Source organism: Anguilla anguilla, chromosome 7 (genome assembly GCF_013347855.1).
Source record: "Anguilla anguilla isolate fAngAng1 chromosome 7, fAngAng1.pri, whole genome shotgun sequence".
Lineage (NCBI taxonomy): Eukaryota > Metazoa > Chordata > Actinopteri > Anguilliformes > Anguillidae > Anguilla > Anguilla anguilla.
The window spans coordinates 12,259,946-12,274,945 of NC_049207.1; the positions used below are offsets into that span (position 1 = coordinate 12,259,946).

At 48.9% G+C, this 15,000-nt stretch overlaps 1 protein-coding gene across 3 annotated transcripts in view; it reads right to left on the minus strand.

The window, feature by feature from the left end:
* The window catches only part of reln (reelin), a 130,282-nt gene that overhangs the window by 59,147 nt on the left and 56,135 nt on the right, over positions 1-15,000 (minus strand). The gene's annotated exons all lie outside the window — the stretch shown is intronic.

Below are 15,000 nucleotides of genomic sequence, written 5' to 3' on the forward strand. Positions count from 1 at the left end.
TCTGAGCATCTGGGCGCAGACATTAAAAAGCTGGCGCCGGACGGCCGGGCCAAATGAAAATAAAAGGCTGGCGGGCTGCGGTGTGAATGTAATCTGCTGGATAAAGACCGCTCTGATCCACGCGGATGAGCACCCGTCTGCTCGGGGGGGGGGGATAGGGAAGAGGGGGGGGGACAAAAAAAAAAGACAGAAGATAAAGGGAGGAACAGAGAGGGGGACGAAGCTACTGCAGGCTTCAGTCGCTGTTTGTGCGCTGATTCTGCTCTCTGCCCTTTCATCTCTTTTTGGAATCAGCCACGGTCCTGTGACCCTCTGACACCTGCTAGGCCACCTGCACACAGGTCACACACAGCGAGCCACGCGGCACGCTACGGTACGCTTTGCGCCAATGGAAGGAGGCCCTGGCCTTTCCCATTCGCCAGCTGGCAACCTGTTGGCGCCGAGGGATTAGCCAGCAGGTGCCCACGCAGTCACCTGAGGAAGCCGGGACAACTTGAGCCTGCATTCGGGAGATGTCCTCAGAGACAGCAAAGAGAATTCAGTGTTGAAGGATGTTATGATAGAGACACCGGCTACGGAGTCTATGGAAATCCTATTCTACGGCATTCCCTTCAGGGCACTGCAGTACAGTCGAAAAAGTTTAGCCCTAGACCATCCGGTGTCACGTGGGCTGCCATTAAAATTGCATCAGATTACAGTCGCATCCACTCAATTACATCCACAATCATTTCTTAACGAGACGAAAATGGAAAATTATGTTGCGAATAACAGGGCCGTGAAAACCGCTGCCGCAGTGTAATTGAAAGGCTAGGTAGGAATAAATCAATTGCACCACCACTAAGGTCGAACAAATAAAGCGTATAAATGGCCCAGTAATAGCCCATTTCCTGATCAGGGCTGCGTTATTGCCTCGCTAACTGTCATGCGCTGTGAATGAACGGTCTCTGGGCGCTCTCTCTCTCTCTCTGCCAATGATAACAGTCTCCAGAGCCTGCCTTTTAGCATTATAACCACATCAAATTGAGTGCCTGTAAAAAAAAATAATAAATAAATAAAATTTAAAAAAAGGGTTTTAAATTTGATGTCTGGTTCAGCATCAATATTTTAATTTGGCACACAAATTCGCTTGGAACACAAGTCGCAGTTTTAATATTGCAGCACACTGTTGTCAGTTATTTGTACATTTCTCCAGGGTTACTGCTGGTCACGAACCAGTGGGACTGCTGTGCAGACAAGTGCCCCTCTGAACCTGTCACAAAAGCACTCGTTTAGCACTGAACGTCCAAACACCTCTTCCACGCCAAATTTGAGACGGTTCAGTGGGTGCACTTCATGACCTTGCTATAGCTTCATTGGACCGTCTTCTATGCCAACGGTTTCCAAACACCTGGGGTCCTCTTGTGTAAACTGTGTTTGTGCGTTCCAAGAACAACTGCAACTCCCTGACCGTATCAAGTTAATTGTTAAGTTGATATTTTAATGTTTACCAAGAGAAAACATCCATTCAAGGCACATTATGTCAGAGATCGATATGTACCTCAAAGAATGATTGTTCTATATTTACAGCCCAGGACTTTTAATCCTTTTAATCTGTAGTTCAAAGACAAATAATGTTTGCTTTTCAAGCAGCATTATAAGGAAAATTATTCCATTAGAAAGAGCTGATATTTTATTGAATAAATTAATTCAACAGATAAAACCAGAAACACTATAAAAGTTGAATGTGTGTGAAACTCTGCAATCACTTAAAACAATTTGTGGAAAACTTCAGACAAAACAAATGGAAACAAGCCAAAACTGCATTGCGTTGAAACAAGTTGTAAGAAAAAATTGTTGAAGAACTTGGTGAACTTTTATGCTTTGCACACAATACCAACAGCATTGGTGATCAGAGCATTATTTTTAGTCAGGATCAGCAATGAAATTGTTAATTATTTTAAAATTCATGTACACAAATTATGCCTCACTCAAGACTGAATCAAATGGACATCTGTCATATGAATTTATTACATGACTGTTGAAGGCTTGATTCTAATTTGCCACTTCAGGCATTCTATGGCCAAACAATGACCGCTGCTATGGGAAACAGGCAGACAGAAGTGCTACAGCGGCTCTGTGAACAGCCATTCCAGTTAGTGCTCTGCCATCAACCTCAAGAGAGTCCATTACTAGTGTTAACTTACCTCATGTATTATTCCAATACCCCCGCCAATACTCATGAATACTGATGGCAATTTTCCATTGTTTTCTATATTGTCTATGAGAAAACAATGGAAAATTTGTATCATACTCATTATAATTTATTTAAAGTAATAAAATCACTTTAATATTTTGTGTCCAATTATTGATAGACCTTTTTGCAGGGGAATTGGCCATATAATGACCGGGATAATCTATATCAAGTTGGTCAGCTATTGAAAAATAATGACTTTGGCAGAGGCAACCCCCCTCCGCATCGTATCAAAGGGTTCTTCAGCCCCACGTCGGTCATTATATTTCAATACCTGACCACCTCGTCGTGGATTATCCATTACATAGCCCAGTGGAAAACACACTGGAGAACAAACTGAACTGGTGTAAAGACATGCATGCAGTAAATGCAGCGGTTTACCGTGTTGCACCACACCGCACACTATGTGCTTACACACCGCATGCAGGGCTAGTGCCCGGTGCATGGGCAAAGTGTGCCTAATGCATGCAAAAAGAATGAACAAAGCCTAACCCTAACCCTACCCTCTCTCATAACTCAGAGCCTTTCCGAATTCCTAGAGCCTACCCATATGATACTAGAGAGTTTCATCAAATATAATGGATTATAAGGGTTTATTACGTTTATTACACCCAGCTTATAAATCTAATGGAGGTTTCGCATTCTGTTTTGCATACATGGTAACCGGAACATTGTTGCAGACACAAAGCAAAACTTTTGGTCCCGGGGGCTGCGGACAGAATCGTCTCAGAGACGCTGACATTCCGCTCGGAAGACGGAGAGAGCGTTGGAGTCCCCGCTGCGCGCTGAATCTCTCAGCGAGCGCTTTGCCGCGACCGCGTTCTCTAAATGAGACAAATGTAGCCGGGACCTCCGAGTCTGCCTGTCAGGCTCGCTCCGCGTCAGGAAACCAGCCGACACCGAGGACGGGCGCTCCCGTCTGCTCCCCCCAAAGTCTGGAAACGCGCTTTTCCCGAGCGGACCGCGAGATGGGGCGTGAGGTAAGTGAGGGGCCGGCGTTGTCAACGCCATCTTCTTCTCTCTCTGTGACTGGCAGACTCGCTACGATACAGCTGAGGTACATCAGCCTGAACTGTTCTAGAAAGCTGAAAACTCCATGATTCCCAGGTGGGGAACTGTGGCTTCTCTTACCTCAGGCAAAGTGTATTTATGCTAAAATTCCTCGGTAAAAAATCCTGCTATATTAATAGCAGATTTAAGCTATGGAAATGTTAAAATAATGATCATTTTGAAGATATTAGTTGAGCACTGTAAACTGCCTTGTCTCAATATATCCACTAAGCAAATACTTAACGTCCAAAAAAGAGAAAAACAGGATAAGAACAAGGAAATACAGAAATGAACCCTGAAGTAACAAACATAGAATAGAAGAGGCCGGCCAATCAGAGTGGCTTCAGAAGAATATATTACAATTAAGTCCTACCCCCGCCCACACAAATACATGCACACATGCGCAACTGCGAACACACACACCTCACAATTGCTTCCAAAGTCACAGGCCAAGGCTTTTTATGGGTGTCAAGGCATTTACACATTCATCTGGACTCATGAATAATGAAAACAGCCATCATTAATTAGTAAGCAGCTCATGTGCAACGGGTGAGGAGAAGAAGGGGAAAAAAGTCATAATTACATTCATATTTCAGAACTGGTTAAAGACTCATTTGAGTTTGGTATTTATGAATAAAACATAATGCGTAATGAACAGCGGGAGGGCATGTAGGAACAAGATGCTTAAATATTTACTAAACAGAGTCTCTGGCTGCATGTTTTCTCACAAGATAGCACAGCCTCCTGACCACAGGAGACAGGAGACAGGAGACCAGAGCTTCAGAAAGAGGACTCGACCCAGGACAGGAGCACGCACACTCTCACTACCAAACACATACACACACACACGCATACACACACACACACACACACACACACACACTCTCACTATCAAACACATACACACACACACACACACTCTCACTCTCACTCACTCACTTACGAACACATAAACACACACACACACACACACACTCTCACTCACTCACTTACGAACACATAAACACACACAGATACATAAACATGCACACACACACACTCACTCACTCACTCACTCACTCACATTCATGGACCTTCACCAAATGTATGCACGCGTTCACAGACATATATGCTCACATATGCACGAATATACACAGTAACGCATGCACCCATGCATAAACACATTCAAAGGTACACATATTAACTGCATACACACATGCACTCCTGCGCGCACACGCACGCATATATTGAAAACACGCGTAAACACATTTTATTATACAGTATCTAAGCACATACACGCACACAGGCGCACACAGGCGCACACACACACATACACACACACAGTCACACACACCCATACACACACACACACATCAATCAATAACAGTTACAATCAGATGGTTGCAGAGCATTATTTCTAATTATATACACAAAGAATTCTTAATTAAGCGAGAAACTTGATTAACAGATGCAGAGACATCCAGGGGATTACAGCACAACAAAAGAAAGTAGAACAAGGAAGAAAGCACCAAAGGTCCGCTGTGTTGCTAACCGGTGTATCAGAAAAAAACTGTTATAGATGCAGGGAATAAATGAGAGACAGAGAAGAAGACATGGAGAGAGACAGAGCAACAGAGAGAGCGAGTGAGCGAGTGAGCGAGAGAGAGAGAGAGAGAGAGAGAGAGAGAGGGGGGAAAGAAACAGAGACAGAGAGAGTGGTGGAGAGAGCGAGAGAGACCATGAATATTAAAAAAAAACATTCAAATGAGAGGGTAAGCCACAGCCAATGCAGTCGGAACAAAGAGAAGACGAGACGGGACCCGAAGCCGGCTGCATCTGCGCTGTGTGACCGCGCGAGGCGTGCGCGTCTGCCATCGCTGACACTCGCACGTAGGTGAGGCCATCAACGCTGCATTTGTTACTGCCAGATCTAAATGCTAATTTGACTTTCTCTGAAGAAAAAAAAAAGCAATTAAGCGGGAAAACAGGCCTTCTTCCCTCCCTGTGACTCCCGCACAGCCATCAGTCATCGCACCCCACTCATTAATCTGAGAGAGGAGGCAGGAGAGAGGGAGCGAGGGAGAGAAGGAGGGAGAGAGGGAGTGATAGGTGCAGGTCTCCCAGCTGAAGTGCAGCGGGGAGGGATGTTGGACATTGGGGGGTTGGGTTGGAGGGGGGGGGGGCGTTTGGGGTCAGTTCATTTTTCCGAATCCTCGAGCACTGTCAAACTGAGGAGGGGGGGGGGGGGGATGCGTGGGCTTGTTTACTGACACTCAAACAGTCACACAAGAAATGTCACATAACCACACACACACACACACACACTCGCGCACTATAACACGCATGCACACGGACAGCCTGTCACTCTATCCTGTTCCCAGAGGCGCACGGAGTCGGTAATTATTTCGGACGGCTCGCTCGTTTGATTACATGTTTCTGTCCGCCGTGAACATCCCCACTGGTGTGTGCTTGACAGCTCTCCGCTAATGACACGCCCCCCCCCCCCTCCCCTCCCCCCCTCCCCATCTCTGACTGACTGTGGCTCCCCCGCGGCCTCCACACACACACAAACACAACAGCACGCACACACACACAAGCGTGCACACACAAACATTTATACACACACACACACACGCAGGCAGGCTCGAACCCTGGACCCTGTACCGGCCCTTCTCTGTTTATTTTCCATTTATTTTCAGGTTCAGTTGCTAATAATACTGTTTGTGTGCACAGGCGGAAGCTCACATTCCACTCCAGTAGGCTCAGTTATATAATGCACACAAAAAGAGAAAGTAGTTCTTATGTTTACATTAAGGTTGGAAGATTTCCACCATTTTTTCCCCTCAATTAGTTTTTGTATCTTTTTGACCCATCACGAGCAAGGTCTTTATTTATCATTTATATCATAATTCATGATGAATATAATTTCCTGTATGCAATGTCTCACTATATAAAGTCACATATATCTTACAATATAATATAGTCTACAGCATGCTATACACATCCTACGATATAAAACAATATCGATATTTCTCTCCTTAGAAGGTGCATCTCCTGAAAGGTCTACACAGAATGCAATACGTGACTTCTTGCGTCAATTCTTTCGATAAGGATACTGCGTCAAATCAAATTTGATTAACTGATTGATTAATTCATTCACAGTATAATACAAGCCATCCGGTCTCTACATTATTTATTCTGAGCCCCGAACCCATTCCTCACATTTATCACTTTGGAAAGGGGGGGCTGGGGGGGGGGGGGCTGCTCTCTCTCTCCTCTCCCATCACACTGGACCAGACATCTCTGGCATTATAGACGCTGATTAAAAACTCATTTCCACACACAGCTTACTCAGCCCTGTTTGTAATCATGATTAATATGTCGGATTACGACAGGGACTATCTCCAGCTACCAGCCTTCGTTTGCCAAACCTGGACCTACCCTTTAAAATAATACAGTCTAATTACCTGATTTATGTCCCTTGCTAAGTACCAGCTGTGGCTGCAGTGCTGTAGCATCACTGTGTGAGGGAACTTGCCAAGTGTTCATACCCCCCTGCTCTCTATTTTTAAACTATTTTTTTTATTTTTTTTGGAGAAGAAAAATGTTTATTTTCTGGGCAATTCAACGGCGCAGGCATCGTTATACATTGCTCACTACCGCAGGCTGACAATTTGACTGGCTCAGATACGAAATTAAATTACACCGCATGCCTTGCTCAGAATTAATTGAAAGCTTGCAAGCGCAGTGGCCAGAGATTTCAAACAATATATGCAAATTCGAGGAACACACGGATGAGGGATTTGGGGCTTGTTAGCAAATTACCTGCTTGTTAGCACGGGGTCAAAGTAAGTCTCACTCAAGATGTGAGGTGTGAACGAAACAACCTCCAGAACAATTAAATGCTTAATTAAGAGAACAAGGCCTTTTCAGAGAGCAACACAGTAAAAAAAGAAATTGAGTTAAGACCACAAGGACCTTTTACCTCATTTCGACATCAACAGAAATTTTATTTTACGGTAATCTACGGATAAGAAAATTCTCTGTGAATGTACAGAGACTTCTCACACTGTTAAGTGAGGCACTGATGCCAAATGAAAGCCAAACACACTGGTGACAGCTGTCACTCCAAGACAAGGTTGAACGCAACAAAAGCTGCCAATACAACCGTCAACATGCAGTACACCAGAGCCACACACATTCACAGCTAGTTTTGTGTCACAATGGAAGAGTATTTAGGAGGAATAAAGCAGACGGAGTGCCACGCAAAGACGCAGAGATGCACAGACTCTATCCTGCCGTCGACGTCCAGACCTCCCCCAAAGAACCCCAGCAATCAACAGTTAAACACCAGCTGCGTTCACGGCAACCACCTCAACACAACGGAAATATACAGTTAATGTCCCGCCTTCCTGCTTTATCACATGACATCCAGCATATACACTATGTAAGAACTGACCACACCATCACAGCGCTGCATTGTGGGACATCAGAAAAACGTAGCACGTCAGGCGGTAGTGAAACTTCACCGTGTGAAATGGTTCACTTCTATCTGGGGAACAAATGGCGTGCAAGAGTGGTCATCTCCCTAGCATTTGAACTTTCAGCCCCCCTGTTCACAGGCTAAGATTTGTAATTAGAGCTGCACTTACAGGCAGCTGCTGCTCCAGTTCATTCTCTGAATTACAGCGGGAGACTGACAGTGAAACCTGAGGGAAGGTCCAGTTCACGCCGTTTGGAATAAAACTGCCGAACCTAGAACTAAATCCGTGTCATACTCGAGCCGACGGGACGAGCATAAGTCACAGTCGAAACCAGGGGAGGACCGTTGCGGAATGATCCAGTGAGCCATTCGGCGAGAGGACGCGGAAAATATGTCCGGCAAAAACGCTGGCCAGAGAAGGCATAAATATTTTTCAGTGACAGCTAATCGGAATAAAGTGTGGTCACTGCGGGGGGGACGGGGGGGGGGGGGGGGGGGAGAGGGGGGCGGGTCAGGGACGGCAGAAGCGCCGCAGATGAATAATCCGAAACGATAAACCGGCCCGCAGGTATGGGCAAAGCCTGATGGGACATCATTCATGGTGGGGGGGAGGGGGGGGGAGGCTGCACCCCCATGCCCAGAAACCATTAGGGCCCCTGACACGCAGACACAGAAATGATGGCTGAATGAGTCATGCAGCTCATCTCACCGTGCCGCTCCGGTGTCAGACCCTTAGCCGGCCGGTCGGGGGGGGGGGGGGGGGGGGAATCAATCAGGCGTCGGCAGCCATGCGACGCTGAGAGCGCGCGTTACTGCCGCGGTGCCTGTGTGTAAGGTCGCCTGTCAGCTCGCTGCGGTGACCTCTGACCTTTCAAACGTGATGCAGTGCCTCCTTGTGAGTGACACTTATCCCGTCACACTGTGACAGGTGCTGGAGTGAGGGGGTGGGGGATGCTAATGTATGCTAATATTAAATGTACGGTAGAGGAGAATCCTTTTCCTGGAGTGTAATGCCAGATCCAGCAGCCACTCCCAGGCTCTTATCATTGCTTATTTGCATAGCAGAACTCTCTATCCAGGGTCAAACACATATCAGTTCAAGCAGATGGATATTTACTGAAGGAATTAATTCCATGTCCTTCAGTTTAACTGCCGCGGTCCACCTGGAAATCAAACAGACAGCCCTCGTTCAGGCCATCAGCCATTTGAGCTACACTCCTGTGGTATCATACACTGTAACAGGGATACGTATACCAAAGCAAGCTCTAGACTCAAGCTTTGGAAATGTTCGTACACACAGTTTACGCTCAAATATGATCGTACCCATGTTTCTCAAATTAGGCCCAATGGACTGAAATAAGAGTCAAATCCATTTTTACTCCAGCAGCCGAAAGAGTAAGATGCTTGGAAAGCTGAGGATGATGATGTTGCTTTCCTCTGCTCATCATCCTCAGATTTGTAGGCAGTGTATTCCCTGCTGCTCGACCCTCGCTCTGTCACACAGTACATTCTGCTCTAAAAACCCCTGAAGAGGGGCACCTCCCAAATGAGCTCCTAACAGGGAGGTGAGAGGGGTGATTGGAGCGCAGCTCCTAACAGGGAGGTGAGCGGGGAGATCAGACTGCAGCTCATAACAGGGAGGTGAGCAGGGAGGTGAGAGGGGCGATCAGACTGCAGCTCCTAACAGGGAGGTGAGCGGGGAGATCAGACTGCAGCTCCTAACAGGGAGGTGAGCGGGGAGATCAGACTGCAGCTCCTAACAGGGAGGTGAGAGGGGAGATCAGACAGCAGCTCCTAACAGGGAGGTGAGCGGGGAGATCAGACTGCAGCTCCTAACAGGGAGGTGAGAGGGGCGATCAGACTGTAGCTCCTAACAGGGAGGTGAGCGGGGAGATCAGACTGCAGCTCCTAACAGGGAGGTGAGCGGGGAGATCAGACTGCAGCTCCTAACAGGGAGGTGAGAGGGGCGATCAGACTGTAGCTCCTAACAGGGAGGTGAGCGGGGAGATCAGACTGCAGCTCCTAACAGGGAGGTGAGAGGGGCGATCAGACTGTAGCTCCTAACAGGGAGGTGAGCGGGGAGATCAGACTGCAGCTCCTAACAGGGAGGTGAGAGGGGAGATCAGACGGCAGCTCCTAACAGGGAGGTGAGCGGGGCGATCGGAGCGCAGGGAGGTGAGCGGGGCGATCGGAGCGCAGGGAGGTGAGCGGGGCGATCGGAGCGCAGGGAGGTGAGCGGGGCGATCGGAGCGCAGTTGTGTGGTGGCGGGCCACCGCAGACTCTTGCCTCAGTAGCGCGCGGCAGCAGCAGCCCGCTCCCCAGCACCCCGCTCCCCAGCAGATGGAGCACCAATCAGCGCTGGCGGTAATTACAGCCCAGCTCCCGGTCCTATTCAATTAAGCCTAACCAGCAACCAGCGAACGCACAACTGCAAGTGCATACACACGCAGATACACACACACACGCACACACACACACACGCACACACCTTCATATGCATACACGCAGACGCAGATACACACACAGGCACACATAGATACACACGCACACGCAGATACACACACACGCACACACCTTCATATGCATGCATGCATATATACACACAAACACGCAGACACACACACACACACACACACACCTTCATATGAATGCATGCATATATACACACAAACACGCAGACACACACACACACACCTTCATATGAATGCATGCATGCACACACAAAAGCGCATACACACAAGCACACACATACACATACACACACAAACACACACACACACAAACATTCCCCTTTCCTTTGGGGAGCACTTAGGAAGAGGAGAATGCAGAACACAGCCCATAATTAAAGCAATCTCCACCACGGCAGATGCTTTAGCTCCACAGGGGGACAAAAACGCACAACAAAACTCCCAGATAAAAACAGAATCAGAAGCACTACTACTCTTCTGTGGCATTTCTATTCTCTGAAAGAAGAGATAGACACTAACACACATCCGATCCGCCCCCTCAAACCTTCCCCTCCCGCACAAACACTCCCACACACTTACACACACTCAGCCGCACACGCATACACACACACACACACGTACACACAGCAGCACCATGTCCCAGGGCTGTGGGATCGGATAAAAGCAAGAACACATCAAGGCGCCTTTGTAAAGCCCCCCCCCCCCCCCCACACACCCCCGCCCCCTCGTCCGAGCCGTTCAGAATCTTCACCTCTGCAGGCCTTTCTGATGCACTAATTGTGGAGCTGTACGAGCCGCGGCTGAGCGGGTGGGGGTGGGGGGGGCGGGGGGCAGCCGTGCTCCACCGGCACCTCAGAGGCGGAGACGGGGCCTTTCATTCGCCGTGTGGTGAGAGCGCCCCCTGCAGGCAGCCAGCACCTCAGCTCTCATCGCCTCAGCCTCTGCCTGAGCAGCTCAGCGGATTCACCAGCACGAACATAATGTCTAGCTCCCAACTCTGCACTCTGTCAGAGTCACATTAACACTGGACATTTTACTCTGCTCTTTGGGCACTGCACCACACCCCTCCCACAGCTCTGGATGCAGTTCTCATCGCAAGACGACCGCTGGATGACAGACAGGAAGTCAAGCCGCTCTGGTGTTTTCGCGCACGTCTTCCCTAGACGCTTTTCCCTCCATCTATTCCGTACCGCGTATCCCAGAATCCCCTGTGCCCGATACCTCCCACCACACGGTGCAGTTTGCCGGTGAGTTAATGCTCGTCTTCCCACTGTAATTTCACGATGGTGAAATGAATCGCTCTGCAGCTGTAATTAATTTCCTACAGCGCCGTGAGCTTTTAGACGCCAAACCGGCTCACCAGCGCAGGCGGTGACGCTAAATAAAAGAAATAAAACCTTACAGAGTAACCCCAGGAGAAGATTCATTCTATCACTCAAATTGCAAATATGAACCCGATATAATTTTTATAATCATGAACTCTTCAGCTAAAAAATATATTCAAGTGTTATATGAGTTTAATATAAGATGCAGTATTTTCTGCACTGCACTAATGGAAGCAGCTGATACAGTGCCATCAGATACACACTCTCAAAGTGAGAACCATCCCATCAGATACGCACTCTCAAAGTGAGAACCATCCCATCAGATACGCACTCTCAAAGTGAGAACCATCCCATCAGATACGCACTCTCAAAGTGACAAACTGCACCATCAGATACACACACTCAAAGTGACAAACTGCACCATCAGATACACACTCTCAAAGTGACAAACTGCACCATCAGATACACACACTCAAAGTGACAAACTGCACCATCAGATACACACACTCAAAGTGACAAACTGCACCATCAGATACACACTCTCAAAGTGACAAACTGCACCATCAGATACACACTCTCAAAGTGACAAACTGCACCATCAGATACACACTCTCAAAGTGACAACCTGCACCATCAGATACACACTCTCAAAGTGACAAACTGCACCATCAGATACACACTCTCAAAGTGACAAACTGCACCATCAGATACACACTCTCAAAGTGAGAACTCTGCCATCAGATACACACTCTCAAAGTGACAAACTGCACCATCAGATACACACTCTCAAAGTGAGAACCATCGCATCAGATACTCACTCTCAAAGTGAGAACCATCGCATCAGATACTCACTCTCAAAGTGACAAACTCTGCCGTCAGATACTCACTCTCAAAGTGAGAACCATCGCATCAGATACTCACTCTCAAAGTGACAAACTGCACCATCAGATACACACTCTCAAAGTGAGAACTCTGCCATCAGATACACACTCTCAAAGTGACAAACTGCACCATCAGATACACACTCTCAAAGTGACAAACTCTGCCGTCAGATACTCACTCTGAAAGTGACAAACTGCACCATCAGATACACACTCTCAAAGTGAGAACCATAGCATCAGATACACACTCTCAAAGTGACAAACTGCTCCATCAGATACACACTCTCAAAGTGACAAACTGCTCCATCAGATACACACTCTCAAAGTGAGAACCATAGCATCAGATACACACTCTCAAAGTGACAAACTGCTCCATCAGATACACACTCTCAAAGTGACAAACTGCTCCATCAGATACACACTCTCAAAGTGACAAACTGCTCCATCAGATACACACTCTCAAAGTGAGAACTCTGCCATCAGATACACACTCTCAAAGTGAGAACTCTGCCATCAGATACACACTCTCAAAGTGACAAACTGCACCATCAGATACACACTCTCAAAGTGAGAACTCTGCCATCAGATACACACTCTCAAAGTGAGAACTCTGCCATCAGATACACACTCTGAAAGCTCAAAGTGAGAACCATCCCATTAGTTACTCACTCTGAAAGTGACAAACCCGCTCTGCAGTGACAGACCAGGGCGGGCAGCCCGCCAGGCACCGCGCGGAAGTGACGGGGTGACGATCCAGGGCTGAGGACGGGCGCGACAGACAGCTGCCCAGCGCGTTGGCCCGCCCGTCAAACAGGGGGGGCTCGCACGCTGTCACCTTCTGTCACCCCCCCCCAACCCCGCCGCCACCTTCTGCTCGCCCCACCAGGCTCCGGCTCAAGTGTCCCGCTGTTCCAGATGGGAGCTGTGAACTGCAGCGTCTGGGCCGGGGGCTCTCTGGGGCGTGACTGTTTCCCCAGCCCCCAAAGCTCACCCGTCGCTGCCCTGACTCGACCACGCCGCCGAACGCGGACCCACACCAGAGGGCGCTGTTCCTGCTACCCAGGGAGACTCCGCTCCTCCACACTCGCCACACAGGGAGGAGCACCAGGGCAGGGAGACACGCAGGCAGGTGCTTATGGGCGGAGGTGGTGTACATGCACCGCAGACAGTAGGCCATATGGGCGTATGTCATAGAGGGCAGCCACACCCCAACCCAGGAGGTCAGCAGTGCTGTGTCACACACACCCAACCACACCCCCCCCCCCCCCAGTCACCAGTCCCAGCCACCGCCCTCATCCCATTGCCCACAGGTGCATTGGTGATTTGGTGATGGGGTCCTGGTGCAGTCCTGGCCTGTGGGGTGCGTTTGAGTGACTTTGGGGGATGACTTTGACTTTGCGTCAGCCGGGATGTTGAGATCCTGCACCCCCACCCTCCTCCAGCTACAGCTGCTAATTGCATTTTGACAGATCGCTACTGCGTGCCTGTAAATCACGGGCTAGCAAAGAGAGGGGGCTCAGATACAGAGAGAGAATGAGAGAAAAGGGGAAGAGAAAGAGTGATGGATAAAAGATATCAGCTTTTATTTTGAGCTCAATTATCCTTTCTTTATTTCATCAGGGAGTACTTGTTTGGAAATGATTTTGTTTTGCATAAAATTAATTAAGAGGGAGAGGGAAAGAGAGCAAGAGACATTTTTGGCTTTGTTGAGGTATCGTATTAAACAGCTGTCAATAAAAACATGTATACAACAGTAGGCAGGAAATAAAAAAATAATTCAGCACAACAGAAATCCACAAAAACAATATAAGCTCAGGAACTTTTTCCTCAGGGAGTGAGAGACAGAGAGAGAGTGTGTGAGAGAGGGAGAGAGAGAGAGAGAGAAAGTGTGTGTGAGAGAGAGAGAAACACACATTTGAGCAACACCGTGCTTTGAAACCCAGACAGATGCCCCGCCGTCACACTGTGGCAACCTTCGGCAGGGCACCAGACGGCCTGGGTGAGAGAGCACGCCCATTACAGCAGCAAATCACCCGTCCCGGGACGCCACTTCCCCTCTAATGGCCCACAGCCACGGGCCTCCGAGCTCCAGTTACAGCCCCTCTGGCCTGGTCACCATGGCGAGGGGGGGGGGGGAAGTGGGGGACAGGAACAGACTGGCCCAGGGCTCTGGAGTCGCTCCCTAGCGCTTCGCTAATCTGGCTGGTGGCTGCCGCCCCAGCCAGTGGCCCCCACGCTACCCGTGCGCGTGGAACATAGAGCCCCCCCCCCTTGAGAACACGCGAGGCTAACACTAGCCCGAAGGGAACAGCGTTCGGTCGCCACGACCACCGCAGGCGACGGAGACGAGCAGGACCGTTTCCACGGCAGCCGTTTCCCCGGACGCAAGCTCTCGTGGAACAGGCGGGGCTTTGGAGAGCGGGCGGGGGCAGATTGAGCGGTCGCGTGTTTCCAGGGGGAACGGAAAGGCCGGCGCGCATGTGCGTGCGCAGGCGGAGACACACGTAGGCCGGCACCGCGACGCGCTGAATATCTGACAGACTGGACACAGTAAACCGGGGGCCGGCTGGCTGTCCGCTCTTC